The sequence below is a fragment of the Podarcis erhardii genome, assembly GCF_964252035.2.
Source record: "Podarcis erhardii genome assembly, chromosome: 4".
Lineage (NCBI taxonomy): Eukaryota > Metazoa > Chordata > Lepidosauria > Squamata > Lacertidae > Podarcis > Podarcis erhardii.
Genome location: NC_138508.1, coordinates 72,678,467 through 72,693,188, shown reverse-complemented (window position 1 = coordinate 72,693,188; position 14,722 = coordinate 72,678,467).

Sequence of the window (14,722 nt, the reverse complement as noted above, 5' to 3'; positions counted from 1 at the left end):
AGGGATGTGATTGAAGTCAAGGCACTGGGGTTACTCCCCATGCTGTTTTCCGAGTCTAAATGTCATCTGCTGGGAACTGCTATTTCCCCTGTAAGACGAGAGTGGAAAAACATTCCCCAGCCCCCAACAGCACTTTTCACCATGGGCAACCTTACAGGGGCCATATGTCACTGGTGAGTGGGGTCAGAGGTAAAAGTGGCTAGACAAACAGATACAAGTCTTAACCTTTGTACAACAAGATACATTGCACCCGCGCAAAAGCCACACACACCTTCTTCCAGGCAAGCAGAGGTGTGTTCATAGTTCAAGGGCACATTTGAGCCAGCCAAAAACATTCAAGGAGAATGCAGAGGAGACAGGGGTGGTGGAGGTCTGAGGAGATGGGGTTGCCCTGGTCCTGAGGACTGGAAAGACAGTCCTGAGCAGGGTCATATTTAGTCCTCTCGTCAGAAATTCTCCATGCCTGCAATAGGGGAATGCATAAAGGTAAAGGGTAAAGGGACTCCTGACCATTAGGTCCAGTCGTGGACGACTCTGGGGTTGTGGCGCTCATCTCACTTTATTGGCCGAGGGAGCCGGTGTACAGCTTCCAAGTCATGTGGCCAGCATGACTAAGCCGCTTCTGGCGAACCAGAGCGCGCACAGAAATGCTGTTTACCTTCCCGCTGGAGCGGTACCTATTTATCTAATTGCACTGCATGCTTTCGAACTGCTAGGTTGGCAGGAGCTGGGACTGAGCAATGGGAGCTCACCCCGTCGCAGGGATTCGAACCGCTGACCTTCTGATCAGCAAGTCCTAGGCTCTGTGGTTTAACCCACAGAGTCACCCACGTCCCCATAGGGGAATGCATACAGGTGCCCATCTCTGCAGAATCCATAATGATTCACTGTGCGGTCAACAATTTCTAGCAAATATTATAGGAGCCTTTTGGATTATCTTGGCTTCTCCTGCTACAAACGCTAAGGAAGATGCAGCCCCATAACATATATGGGAAAGCATCTAGTAGAAACAAACAAAACTTTGATATTTCCAAGTCTTTGAAGAGATAGTCATTAAAATTAAACCCCACACTCTTGAGAACATTTATATGAAGACTGGGAATCACTTTGAGGACAAAAACATCAAAGTGCAAGAATATCTCTCTCCACCACTCATGTCTAATAGGGAGAGTACCATATTTTTCTGTCTACAAGGTGCCCCCATGTATAAGATTATCCCTATTTTGTGCGACTCCAAAGTAAGAAAACATCCCTTAGCACTACCCGTGTATAAGATTTTAAACCTAATTTTTGGGTAAAAAATCCCCTAGTCTTATACAAGCAAAAATATGGTATTTCATGAATACAAACAGCTTATCCCTACTTCGGAAGGTGGAGGCACAACAAAAAATACAAGCCAGGTTAAGAGCAAAATTAAACCATTAGTCATTTGCATTGGCTTGCAACCATCAACACAATGTTTCTGTCAAACATCTTGGCAGGTGAAGGTTTTGACCCGGTTACATCTCATCCATAAATGAAACCCAGAATTGTACACAAAAAGCTAACCCACCAGTGTAGTCAAACAGAGGTTCAACAGCCGCAAAGTCATTTCTTTGCGGCTGAGCAAAAGCAGTTGCTATCCTGGTTCACACCAGAAAGTTTCTGTTATTCATACATCTTATTTCCTTCAACTTTCCTGTTGATCAAAGTATCACCTTCTAGTAATGCTTAGCAGAGACTATGACTTCTTGGCTGATGTATCCAAGCATTGCACTACTTGGAATTAACAGATGTTCCTGCTTTTTCAAAAAAGTGATCTCATCTTGATGTATTGCTTCCATTTCTCTAAATCCCTTTGTTTCCTACAGGAGGAATGAGATCAGTGATGCAACGTACCAGAGAAGGAAAGAGAAAATGGAGGCTCCACGTCCTGTTCAATGATGAGGCAGGCGTGAGTTCTCATTCCATGACTATAAAAATAAACTTACCTAAGGGGATTGGGGAGATTCAGCTCACTTCTAAATATGAACCCGGCTAATTCACACTTTCCAAAACAATATGCGAACCAAAATACAGCCAATCTCTGAAATTCACACTTCCCCTGAATTTTGCAATGCAGTTCTCCAGCCAAGCAATGTGCAGCAATTTGCATATTCTGAGGTACGGTGTACATGAGAATGCATTTGTTAGTGAAAATAGCATACGAAAGGCATTAGATTAGGGGAATTTCACTGCAAAAATGCTTATTGAGCAAAGCTGCATACAAAAATGTGTATATTAGGAGAAATCCGCACTATAATGTTAATTTTCATGAAGAAGTTTATGCTTGATTGTTTCCCGCTTCTAGTGTGGTCACAACATTTTCACTGTTGCGATCAAAGATGTTACTACATGTGTAGGGTGTGTGTGTGAATGGTTATGATTAAATGCATATGTATTGGGGCCCAGTTGTAAAGTTATTTTACAAAATAAAAATGGTTACATGGACTTTCTCAGAAGGTGGTGGACTCTCCTTATATTGGAGGTTTTAAGCAAAGCTTGGATGGTCATCTCTCTTGGATACTTTGGTCGAGATTCCTGCATTGCTGGGGGTTAGGCTAGATGACCCTTAGGGTCCCTTCCAACTCTCCAATTCTATGATTCTATGTGTAACCAATGCCTAGATGAAATGTCAAGCTAGAGAAAGGACTGAGCAATACTTCCCATGGTTAGCAGGCAGGCATCCCATGACCTGCATGGTTCAAACCCTTCATTGCAGCTAACAAAAGCAAAACTATGCAAATATGCTGAATGCACGTGCTTTAAATAGGCTACAGAGTTCAGCTGTTCTTGGCACAGAACTTGCTTTACCTTGATGTTGAGCAAACTGAGCCCTGGGCGCTGCAAATATCTTTTAAAGATTAATTATTTTCACTGCTCCTCTATCAAACCTCCACTCCTCTCCAGCTGTTTTAGTGTTTTGCTCAGCCCTCCCCCATTTCCTGTCTATTTTGAACGTTCAACAACACTCCCTGAGCCATTGTCTGCATCTGCATTTCACCTTAAAAGAATCCTGAAGCATTTGGGTCTTATTGGCACTCTTTCCCTATATCTTCAAATTTCACTATAATACACTTCCTTCAGCCTCTGGACCAAATTTACTGCTGCTTACTCAAGCAAGAAACTTCCCAATGAATCTGAAGAGGAGACGCATGTGTCCACCACTGGCGACTTGTGCGAAATGCCAGAGACCGCTATCTTTCCATGATATTCTTCAGATATATCCTTCTGAAAGATTTCAGCTTGGTTTTACAGAACACCAGAAATTGATGATCTAGAACTGCTTTAGCTGGAAAAGAAATTATATACAGTGGAGAGCTGAAGGAAAGAGAGAAGTTAAATAACGCCCTTTGTGTGGAACACCAGGGTTTATACTGGCTGCTGCTACTTCAGCAAGTGGTGGCAATTTTCCAGTTCTCTCTCTCTGCAAAACCACAGGGTTTTTATGATGTAGTGGGAAGGTGGACATGTATACCACCTTGAACTCCTTGGATACCTAGTGGTAGAAAGTATCATTGCACCCAATGCAATGGTAGTATCATTGCACTCAGCCCTAACTCCCCCAATTTAAGTTACATCTTGCTCTGCCCCCCCAGCCCCTTGGCTCCCCCCCCCAAAGATAAATACCCACCAAAAAATGTAAGGGGACTGTGCCCTCTTTTGCCACCTTCTAATTTGGGTACTGACAATATTATTATTATTATTATTATTATTATTATTATTATTATTATTATTATTATTATTATTATGTATACTGCCATATACCCATGGATCTCAGGGCAGTTTGCAACATAAAATCACAATATATATATAAAAGAAAATACATAATAAAAACAAAGACAAACCAATAATCTTCTCTTCTGTTTCTTCTGTAGAAAGCAAGGTTTCATACATTCATTTTCAAAACTGTCTCCCATTCAGGTACTTAGGTTGCACCAATTTTAAGTACCTCCCATTCAGGTACTTAGGTTGCACCAATTTTGCTGCATCACACTGCTTTGCTTGGGACTTGAGAAATTTTGCAGTGATTCCTTCTTTTTAACTAGACTGTGGTTTCGACAGTAAGGGTGCTTTCAGACAACCTGTTTATTGAGCATGCTTCCTAATTTGTTTGCAGCCAAACATGGCAACATTAATCATTCAATGCGTATTCATTCTGATCCATTTTCTAGTTCATTTTCCAGTGCACTTTCCTTATCTCAGAAAGACCATTCTTTTGGGGAAGTGGATTGATTGCACAAGGCTTCCAGATCAACTATAATTGCACAAGCTGAATTGTCCAGTATGTGATTGAATCCGACCTGAAAATAGTGAAAATCAGGAAAGCCCTAGCAGAAAACAAAGGCCAAAGAAGCAGTGGGAAAACACAGTAGGGTTATAATTGGTTTACAGCAAAATTTGCCCCCCCCCCCCACCTTGCAAAAAAAATATCTGAAGGAGAGAGGCATGACAACTATTATCTATGACAATTGCATATTAAAGGCTCTTCATTGGAAGCCCTCTAAGTCAGCAGGAGAAGCTTCAGAAGAATTGGATTAAGTTGTGTACATTCTTCTGGCACATAGCTGTACCACTTCAGTTACGCTTGTGTTTTTGCTTAGCCAAAACAGAACATTAAAAAGTTTCCAAGTAAAAGTATTATCACAGAACTGCATCCAGTGGGAATAACTGAGATGCATGGAAAACGACATTCTAAAATGTTCTGATCTAGCTTTCAGCTCTCAGGTCTCTTGGAAATAAGTGTTCTGATTGGTTACTGGAAGCTGAACAGTTCATTTTAGAATCTACATCTTCTAGGACATGACGGTGGGGAAAGATGAAATCAGAAGATGAGGTTTTGGACATATAAAATAAAAGCATCCTTTAGGCGGATGGATTTTTTTAGTCTGCTAAGTCCAAAAATGTTTTCCTTAGTATTAATATACAGAAGCTGGATATGAAAAAATACCTAGTGTATTAGGAAAGCTTTTCTGTTCTATGAGGTCATGTCAAGAAGCAGCCATATTATGAATCATAACAAATCCTTCACTTCCTGGTGCTCCCTTTGGAAAATATAGACAGGAGGAAAAATGGAAATTGTGAGGCCCTGTTGTGTCAACTGTTCGGGATCACCAGTACACATTCAAAATCCCCCATTATTTACAATGGGAAGTAAAAGAGCAGTAAAAAGAAGGTTCATGGGAATCATTTTGTTCGCTTTACGAACACCATGCATCCTGTAATTCATTCTCCTATCAAATATTATTTAAGTGACGGTGTATCACGTGCGTTTAGGCTTATGAGATAGGCCAGGAGCTTTGAATGACTCTGTCCAAGTTGTTAGCCTGAGGGAAAATTAAAATAGAAACAAAAAAGAAATCCTAGAAGCTAAAACATTAAAATTATGAAGGAGTAAGACTGGGGGAGAGCTTTGGGGAACATCCACTGCAAAATGGGTATTCTGTTTCAGTAGTCTTTAAGGAACACACAGCAGGGATAAAAATGTTTACAATAGCTTCCCCTCTCTCTTGGACATTTTGCAAATAAGGGGTGGGAGAATCTGTTGACATTTCATACTTGACCACTGTAGTCCAGGGACTCAGCTACACTGGCAAAGAAAAAGCACTTTATATGTGCTTTATATGTATTATACATGTATTATACATTATGTAACACTGTGATCCCCTTCATGGATCACTGCCTTGCCGTGGCGAAGGGGCTTGAATAACTCAGAGAAGCTATGAGCTTCGTGCAGGGCCACCCAAGATGGACAGGTCATAGTGGAGAGTTTTGACCAAACATGATCCACCTGGAGGAGGAACCAGCAAGCCACTCCAGTATCCCTGCCAAGAAAACTCCATGGACAAAGGCAACAGGCATATAAAAGTCATGACGCTGGAAGATGAGCCCCTCAGGTCGGAAGGCGTCCAACATGCTACTGAGGAAGAGTGGAGGACAAGTATAAGTAGATTCAGAGCTGATGAAGCGGCTGGGCCAAAGCCGAAAGGACGCTCAGCTGCGGATATGCCTGGAAGTGAAAGGAAAGTCCAATGCTGTAAAGAAAAATATTGCATAGGAGCCTGGAATGTAAGAACCATGAACCTGGGTAAGTTGGATGTGGTCAAAAATGAGATGGCAAGAATAAATATTGACATCCTGGGCATCAGTGAACTAAAATGGACGGGAATGGGTGAATTCAGTTTGGATGACCATCATATCTATTACTGTGGGCAAGAATCCTGTAAAAGAAATGGAGTGGCCCTCATAGTCAACAAAAGAGTGGCGAAAGCTGTACTGGGATGCAATCTCAAAAATGATAGAATGATCTCAATACGAATCCAAGGCAGACCTTTTAACATCACAGTAATCCAAGTTTATGCACCAACCACTGGTGCTGAAGAAACTGAAATTGACCAGTTCTATGAAGACTTACAACACCTTATAGAAATGACACCAAAGAAGGATGTTCTTCTCATTATAGGGGATTGGAATGCTAAAGTAGGGAGTCAAGAGATAAAAGGAACAACTGGCAAGTTTGGCCTTGGAGTTCAAAACAAAGCAGGGCATAGGCTAATAGAGTTCTGCCAAGAGAACAAGCTGGTCATCACAAACACTCTTTTCCAAAAACACAAGAGACGACTCTACACATGGACATCACCAGATGGGCAGCATCGAAATCAGATTGATTATATTCTCTGCAGCCAAAGATGGAGAAGCTCTATACAGTCAGCAAAAACAAGACATGGAGCTGACTGTGGCTCCGATCATCAGCTTCTTATAGCAAAATTCAAGCTTAAACTGAAGAAAGTAGGAAAAACCACTGGGCCTGTAAGATACAGTCTAAGTCAAATCCCTTATGAATACACAGTGGAAGTGAGGAACAGGTTTAAGGATTTAGATTTGGTGGACAGAGTGCCTGAAGAACTATGGATGGAGGCTTGTAACATTATACAGGAGGCAGCAACTAAAACCATCCCAACGAAAAGGAAATGCAAGAAAGCAAAGTGGCTGTCCAACGAGGCCTTACAAATAGCGGGGGAGAGAAGGCAAGCAAAATGCAAGGGAGATAGTGAAAGATACAGGAAATTGAATGCAGATTTCCAAAGAATAGCAAGGAGAGACAAGAAGGCCTTCTTAAATGAGCAATGCAAAGAAATAGAGGAAAACAATAGAATGGGAAAAACCAGAGATCTGTTCAAGAAAATTGGAGATATGAAAGGAACATTTCGTACAAAGATTGCCATAATAAAAGACAAAAGTGGAAAGGACCTAACAGAAGCAGAAGACATCAAGAAGAGGTGGCAAGAATGCACAGAGGAACTATACCAGAAAGAAATGGATGTCTCGTACACCCCAGGTAGTGTGGTTGCTGACCTTGAGCCAGACATCCTGGAGAGTGAAGTCAAATGGGCCTTAGAAAGCACTGCTAATAACAAGGCCAGTGGAAGTGATGGTATTCCAGCTGTTAAGGTGCTACACTCAATATGCCAGCAAGTTTGGAAAACTCAGCAGTGGCCAGAGGATTGGAGAAGATCAGTCTACATCCCAATCCCAAAGAAGGGCAGTGCCAAAGAATGCTCCAACTACCGCACAATTGCACTCATTTCACACGCTAGCAAGGTTATGCTTAAAATTCTACAAGGCAGGCTTAAGCAGTATGTGGACCGAGAACTCCCAGAAGTGCAAGTTGGATTTCAAAGGCGCCGAGGAACCAGAGACCAAATTGCAAACATGCGCTGGATTATGGAGAAAGCTAGAGAGTTCCAGAAAGACATCTACTTCTGCTTTATTGCCTATGCAAAAGCCTTTGACTGTGTTGACTACAGCAAACTATACCAAGTTCTTAAAGAAATGGGAGTGCCTGATCACCTCATCTGTCTCCTGAGAAATCTCTATGTGGGACAAGAAGCTACAGTTAGAGCTGGATATGGAACAACTGATTGGTTCAAAATTGGGAAAGGAGTACGGTAAGGCTGTATATTGTCTCCCTGCTTATTTAACTTATATGCAGAATTCATCATGCGAAAGGCTGGGCTGGATTAATTCCAAACTGGAATTAAGATTGCCGGAAGAAATATCAACAACCTCAGATATGCAGGTGACACAACCTTGATGGCAGAAAGTGAGGAAGAATTAAAGAACCTTTTAATGAGGGTGAAAGAGGAGAGCGCAAAATATGGTCTGAAGCTCAACATCAAAAAAACGAAGATCGTGGCCACTGGTCCCATCACCTCCTGGCAAACAGAAGGGGAAGAAATGGAGGCAGTGAGAGATTTTACTTTTCTGGGCTCCATGATCACTGCAGATGGTGACAGCAGTCACGAAATTAAAAGACGCCTGCTCCTTGGGAGAAAGGCGATGGCAAACCTAGACAGTATCTTAAAAAGCAGAGACATCACCTTGCCAACAAAGGTCCGTATAGTTAAAGCCATGGTTTTCCCAGTAGTGATGTATGAAAGTGAGAGCTGGACCATAAAGAAGGCTGATCGCCGAAGAATTGATGCTTTTGAATTATGGTGCTGGAGGAGACTCTTGAGAGTCCCATGGACTGCAAGAAGATCAAACCTCTCCATTCTTAAGGAAATCAGCCCTGAGTGCTCACTCGAAGGACAGATCGTGAAGCTGAGGCTCCAGTACTTTGGCCACCCCATGAGAAGAGAAGACTCCCTGGAAAAGACCCTGATGTTGGGGAAGATAGAGGGTACAAGGAGAAGGGGACGGCAGAGGACGAGATGGTTGGACAGTGTTCTTGAAGCTACAAACATGAGTCTGACCAAACTGCGGGAGGCAGTGGAAGACAGAAGTGCCTGGCGTGCTCTGGTCCATGGGGTCATGAGGAGTCGGACACGACTAAACGACTAAACAACAACAACACTGTGACACCAGATGACGCTGTGGAGTTCCATTTTTGCCAACCTGATTTCTCATACAAAGATTACAACACGTTTAACTGAAACGCTTCTTTGTTATGTCTAGATCCAGCCCAGGTTGCAAATGATGCCACCTCCAAAGACGGGGAGCCAAGGCTTTTGAAGGGGAAAATAGCCTTGAAAAAGCCATATTCAGCCCCAAATTGTTTGCAGGCAATCATTCAATATAGCCCAAATTAAAATGCATCCTAGTTTAGCTGAGCTATAAATGGATTTAACGTTAGAGGTGGAGGAAAAAGATCAAAGTCACTGCCTGGAGTTACACGAACAGAACAGAAAATTAACAATGCATGTTTCAATGCCATCATCTCCTCCTGTGGAAAAGGAGCTGTTTTTACGCACACAAAATCATGTTGTTTATCCATAGACACTTCTTTGAGGTATGCAAAATTGAATACAAAATGGTATTCATACTCCCTTTGGAAAAGAAAACATTTAAGATTTAGAGTAAAAGGCATCAGAACCTAGGGATTTAGAGCCCTTAGGAAGCATTTTAGTTCCTTTTTCAAAGTAACGAGAGAGATGAGTCACAGCTGTGCAAGTACAAAAGTCAATAAACTTAAAGGTTTACTATTACACATTAAGGGACACGGGTGGCACTGTGGGTTAAACCACAGAGCCTAGGACTTGCTGATCAGAAGGTTGGCGGTTCGAATCCCCGCGACGGGGTGAGCTCCTGTTGCTCAGTCCCTGCTCCTGCCAACCTAGCAGTTTGAAAGCACGTCAAAGTGCAAGTAGATAAATAGGTACCGCACCGGCGGGAAGGTAAAGAGCGTCTCTGTGCATTGCTCTGGTTTGCCAGAAGCCTTTACCTTATTACACATAGGCCATGGGTACAAATAAGGTGTAGTAGGTGTCTAGAGATGATATCTGCCAAGCAACAGCACATGAGATCTTTACAACACACAACAAAAGCCTTTACCAGACCTGCTATTAAATCTAAAAGCTTCCAGTTTCATCAAAAGATGTCATTAATAATGCAGAAAAGCCGTATATTTTGTCTTGTCCACTTTATGCAAGGGCCCCCCACAAATTATAATCCACATTATACAAGGGAAACACAGTAGGGTGAACAAAATAGGAGACCCACTGTTTCAGAACTGCGCTTTAAACTCACACACCTTATTTTGCTAGCTAACACTGCGAAATAGGAAGCTGTTTTCATACCAAGCAAGAACATTGGTGCATCTAGTTCAGAATGGTTGACACTGAATGGCAGCAGCTTTCTGGATTTCCAGATGGGGAACTTCCCCATGCTGGTACTAGGCATTGAATCTAGGAGCTAGGTATGCAAAGCTAGATGCTCTGTCGCTGAGCTATAGTCCTTTAATCTGTAACAGAAGCCCATGGTGTTTTCTTGGAGAAAGACATAGGTCGGTGGCAGAGGATCTGCTTAGCACACAGAAAGTCCCAGATTCGATCTCCAGCCTCTCCAAGTAGGGGCTGAGATCGACTCCTTACCTGAAACCCTGGAGAGCCTTTGCCACTCAACACAGACAATGCAGAGCTAGATGGACCCATCTTCTGACTCAGTATAATGCTCTGTATTGCAGTGTTCACTGGCTAAAGCTGACATGTGGTTTTAAAGCATATGTCTGCTCTATACCTGGGATACACTTGATTGCTTTTGATGCCATGCTAATAGCACAGGAGAGAATCAATGGTATCATCTGCGCTGCTATAAGCAGCCCTTATGTCCCCACTCTCTCCTCTAGCTTTAAGTAGCCTCAAGCTGAGATACATCACCATCATATTTAAGCTGAAAGAACTTGAAAGGAAGCTACTTAGGCTCTGGATTGCATTGCCCAGAGTTTAAATATTCAAATATTAATTCATGTCTACCCCATAAAATGCTTTCCCCATTCATCTAGGAATCTTTTACAGCAGAAAGATAATATTTTTTGATACAGAAGCGCACTCTTAAACTACTTGGCTGACCAAACAAGGATGAAAGGGAACACAGAAATATGTGTTCCCTTTCATCGTCTCTAGATTCTAATTTTAGCTTTTCCCACCCGAGCACCTAGCTTATATTTAACCCAATATCGCTTATGTTACCTATCTTTTATTTAACTCTATTTTATATTTAACCCAGCACCTTAGTGATGATGATGATGATTAACATTTATATAGCACCATAAAATGGGGCCCCAGGATTGTTCATGGAACTCAATGTGTAGCCTTGGAAAAGTGATTGTTTACTGCATTGAGCTGTTAGGAAGATAATGCCGCATAACCACTGGGACTCTGGCCTCAGATAAGGATGTGATTCAAGTGTGATGACTGAAATTCCCCATTCTTAGAGATCTTAGCCTTAAGTGATGACTGGAAATCTATCGTTAGAAGAACATCGCTGGCATAAGTTGTTCAATCTTGGTACGCTGCAATCCATTTCCTTTTTGAAACACTTCAGTGGGATGCACAAGAATATCAAAGTAGGATTTCACTCTGAAGTTTCTTGCCCCTAACTTGTCAGACTAGTTTTGTGAGGAGGCACAGATGAAGGACTTCTTGATCAAACAAGAATAACTTAACGTCACTGAGTGTAGCCTGGGGGGCAATCATGAAAATGAAGCAGGCGCTTCCCAAACGAAAGAGGAACAATGAAGTATTGATTTTGTAAAGGAAGCCACATAAAGGGGAAATAATAACTATGGTCATACATATATTTTAGGTGCAAAAACGGGCAATCCGATTGTCAAGACACACGTACCACATGGCTTTTTTCAAGGTACAGGATGTTACGATGAGGTTATAGTTAGTAAAACAAAATTCACAAGAGGAGAAAAACTTTAGGCAACACATGTTTTGAGAATCACTTATTGTTTCCACTCACTTTTTGAAGCTTTTGTCTTTTCAGTTGTTTCAAAGTGTGCCAAGACGTTTTAAAGATGTTATTAATGGACTATATTTTCCTGCAATTTTTAATAGAAACAAAAAAGTGGGGGAGAAGCAGCTTTAAGTTTCATAGGTAACTGCTGTTCGCTGTTCGTATTTTGGTGAATAAAAGGCATTAGAGAATTGTGTTAAAATCGAAGAGATATTTATAAGCATCTGTATTTTTAAAAATATGAGGAATAAATAGTAATAGGCAGTCATGAGATTTAAATTCAGGAAATGTTTTACCACACACACACAATTAAAGCACTTATATTCCACCCTTGTAGCATAATCACTCAGATATATAACATTACAGTTCAATAAAGCAATGTCAAATAATGGCCAAAGAAGTCAGGATCAGCAGTTAAAAACATCAGTAAGACATTTTATGCCTTGTAAAATAAATGTCTGCTGGAATATAAAGGTCTCTGGTAATCAGAAAGATGTTGAGGGACCAACCACATTTTATGGGGTGAAATGTTCCATGATCTGATTGCAGCCACTGAGAAGCTCTCAGATTCAGAATTTAAAAGCCCCCAAAATCCTCTGGGACCAAAGTGTACATTGGGTATTCTGAAATGAGAAATATTTATCTATTTTGCTTTACATTTATATCCCACTTTTTCTATAAGGTGCTCAAGCTGCCACTCATGGTTCTCCGTATCCTAATTTTACTCTCATAACAACTTTGTGAAGTAAATCAGAGAGTCTATGAAGTAAATCAAGGTCTCCCAGTGAGATTCATGACTGACAATTTGAAACCGGGTCTCTCAGACCCTAGTCTGATGCTCTAACCACTATACCACACTTATTATCACAATATACCCTAAAACATGTATACTATCACTTTCCTCAAGCAGCACAAGCATGGCACTCCTCATGTTCGGCCTCGGTATATAGTATATAATAAAATGTTGTATTAAATGAAAGTGTAAGGAGAATATAGAATATATGAAATCCTATTTATGTCAGAAGACAAAAGGTGAATATTGTGATATTGGAAGGATGTTTATGGATGAGGATGATGGTGGATAGAGAAAGAGATGATATGAAAGACCCAGGAGTGTAGAACCATTGCAAGTTAGCATAGCTCATTCTGACCTACCTAGAGAAATCATCTAGTCAGGTAGATAGACGCTTCCTATGTTCCAAGCAGATCGAAAACATCCGGTGCTTGCACACCAGTTGTGTCCCAATGTTCTGAGCTCCAAATTTTCCTCTTCTGACCAGTGTAAAAATAAGCAAAAGTGAATGCCCACAGGGAACATTCATACAGTGTCATCAATCCACTCCAGTAGCCACAGATCTCTCAGTCTGAATATTCTAACTCGAACGGTTGTAAGGAGCATGTTCTGCATACTTGTATAGAAGTACTTCTGCACTATATGGCTGAAACATGCAGTGTGTTTCTATATTGTTACCTTTCCTCACACATCAACAAGCCCTTCACCCTAGCACAGTAGAAGGGGGCACTTCTGAAGTGTTTCATAAAAAGGTGCCATATGTGATGGGAGTACAGTGGTACCTCGGGTTAAGTACTTAATTTGTTCCGGAGGTCCGTACTTAATCTGAAACTGTTCTTAACCTGAAGACCACTTTAGCTAATGGGGCCTCCTGCTGCTGCCGTGCCACCGGAGCACAGTTTTTGTTCTCATCCTGAAGCAAAGTTCTTAACCTGAAGCACTATTTCAGGCGTATGTAGCCTGAGGTAGCACTGTACAGTGATACCATGGTTTATTAACTTAATCCATTCTGGAAGTCCGTTCTTAAACCAAGGCCTTCTTAAACCAAAGCATGCTTTTCCATAGCAGTGGGGGACTCAATGTACAAATGGAACACACTCAACAGGAAGCGGAACATGTTCTGCTTCCAAGGCAAAGTTCGCAAACCAAAACACTTACTTCCAGGTTTGCAGCATTCTTAATCCAAGTTGTTCATAAACTAAGCTGTTCTTAAACCAAGGTACCACTGTGCAACTCCCAGGATCCTTGGCTATTGACTGTGCTGGTTGAGGATGATGGGTGTTGGTGTCTGACATCATCTGGAGGGCCACAGGTTCCCCAAGTTTGATAAACTTGCATGCTGTCCCAGTGCCTTGGTGTGCTTTTAATCTTTATACCACTTCCAACACCCATGCCACTGTGTTTCTCACAGCTAGTAACAGAGCACACCATTGTGTACATAAATTTGCAATCGAATTCCACAGGGCCAATTGCCCCTTTCCAAAGAAACGTGGCTTCCACGAAACATAGTTCTGATAGAAATGTTGCATTTATGAATAGAATAATATTTCTAACCATAACCAGGGTTGCAGTAAGTAGCACAGGGTAGAGGAAGAGATAATGGACATGCCACCCCAGCTTTAGAATGACATCAGAAGGTTTTGCCATGGAAGGAGACATGGCTGAGAAATTCCAGATAAGTGCATCTAGCTCTGACATGGAAGCTCTGGAAGTTATTTAAAACATCACTTTTGATTTATTTTAATCTGTGGGCCATGCGTATTACGAGTAGGACTGTTGCCAAGAGTAGACATGGCCCCCAATGCTCCCAGCCAAACAGGTTGCAGTAATGCATTTCATGAGGTTCACATCAAAATGTAGCTTTCCCAAAAACACCAAGGAGGAAAGCTGCCAAGAATGGGCTCTCCATTCTGTTCCACATAACTTGAAAATAATGGATAAATGGAGCGATGTGACAAGAATATGCCATATCATGCCAACAATCTCTCCCCCCCCCCATTATTGCAGATTTTGTCTTAAGAATATTGTGATGAACTAGTCTTTGTATTTAAAGAGGGAATAAGAAAAGGATGTGGCTTTTGCTTTTTATGTGGGGTGGTTAAAATGAGACCACCAGGAATAGCCATTCTAAGAATTCATTTTCATTGTCTATGAAACATTCTACTATAT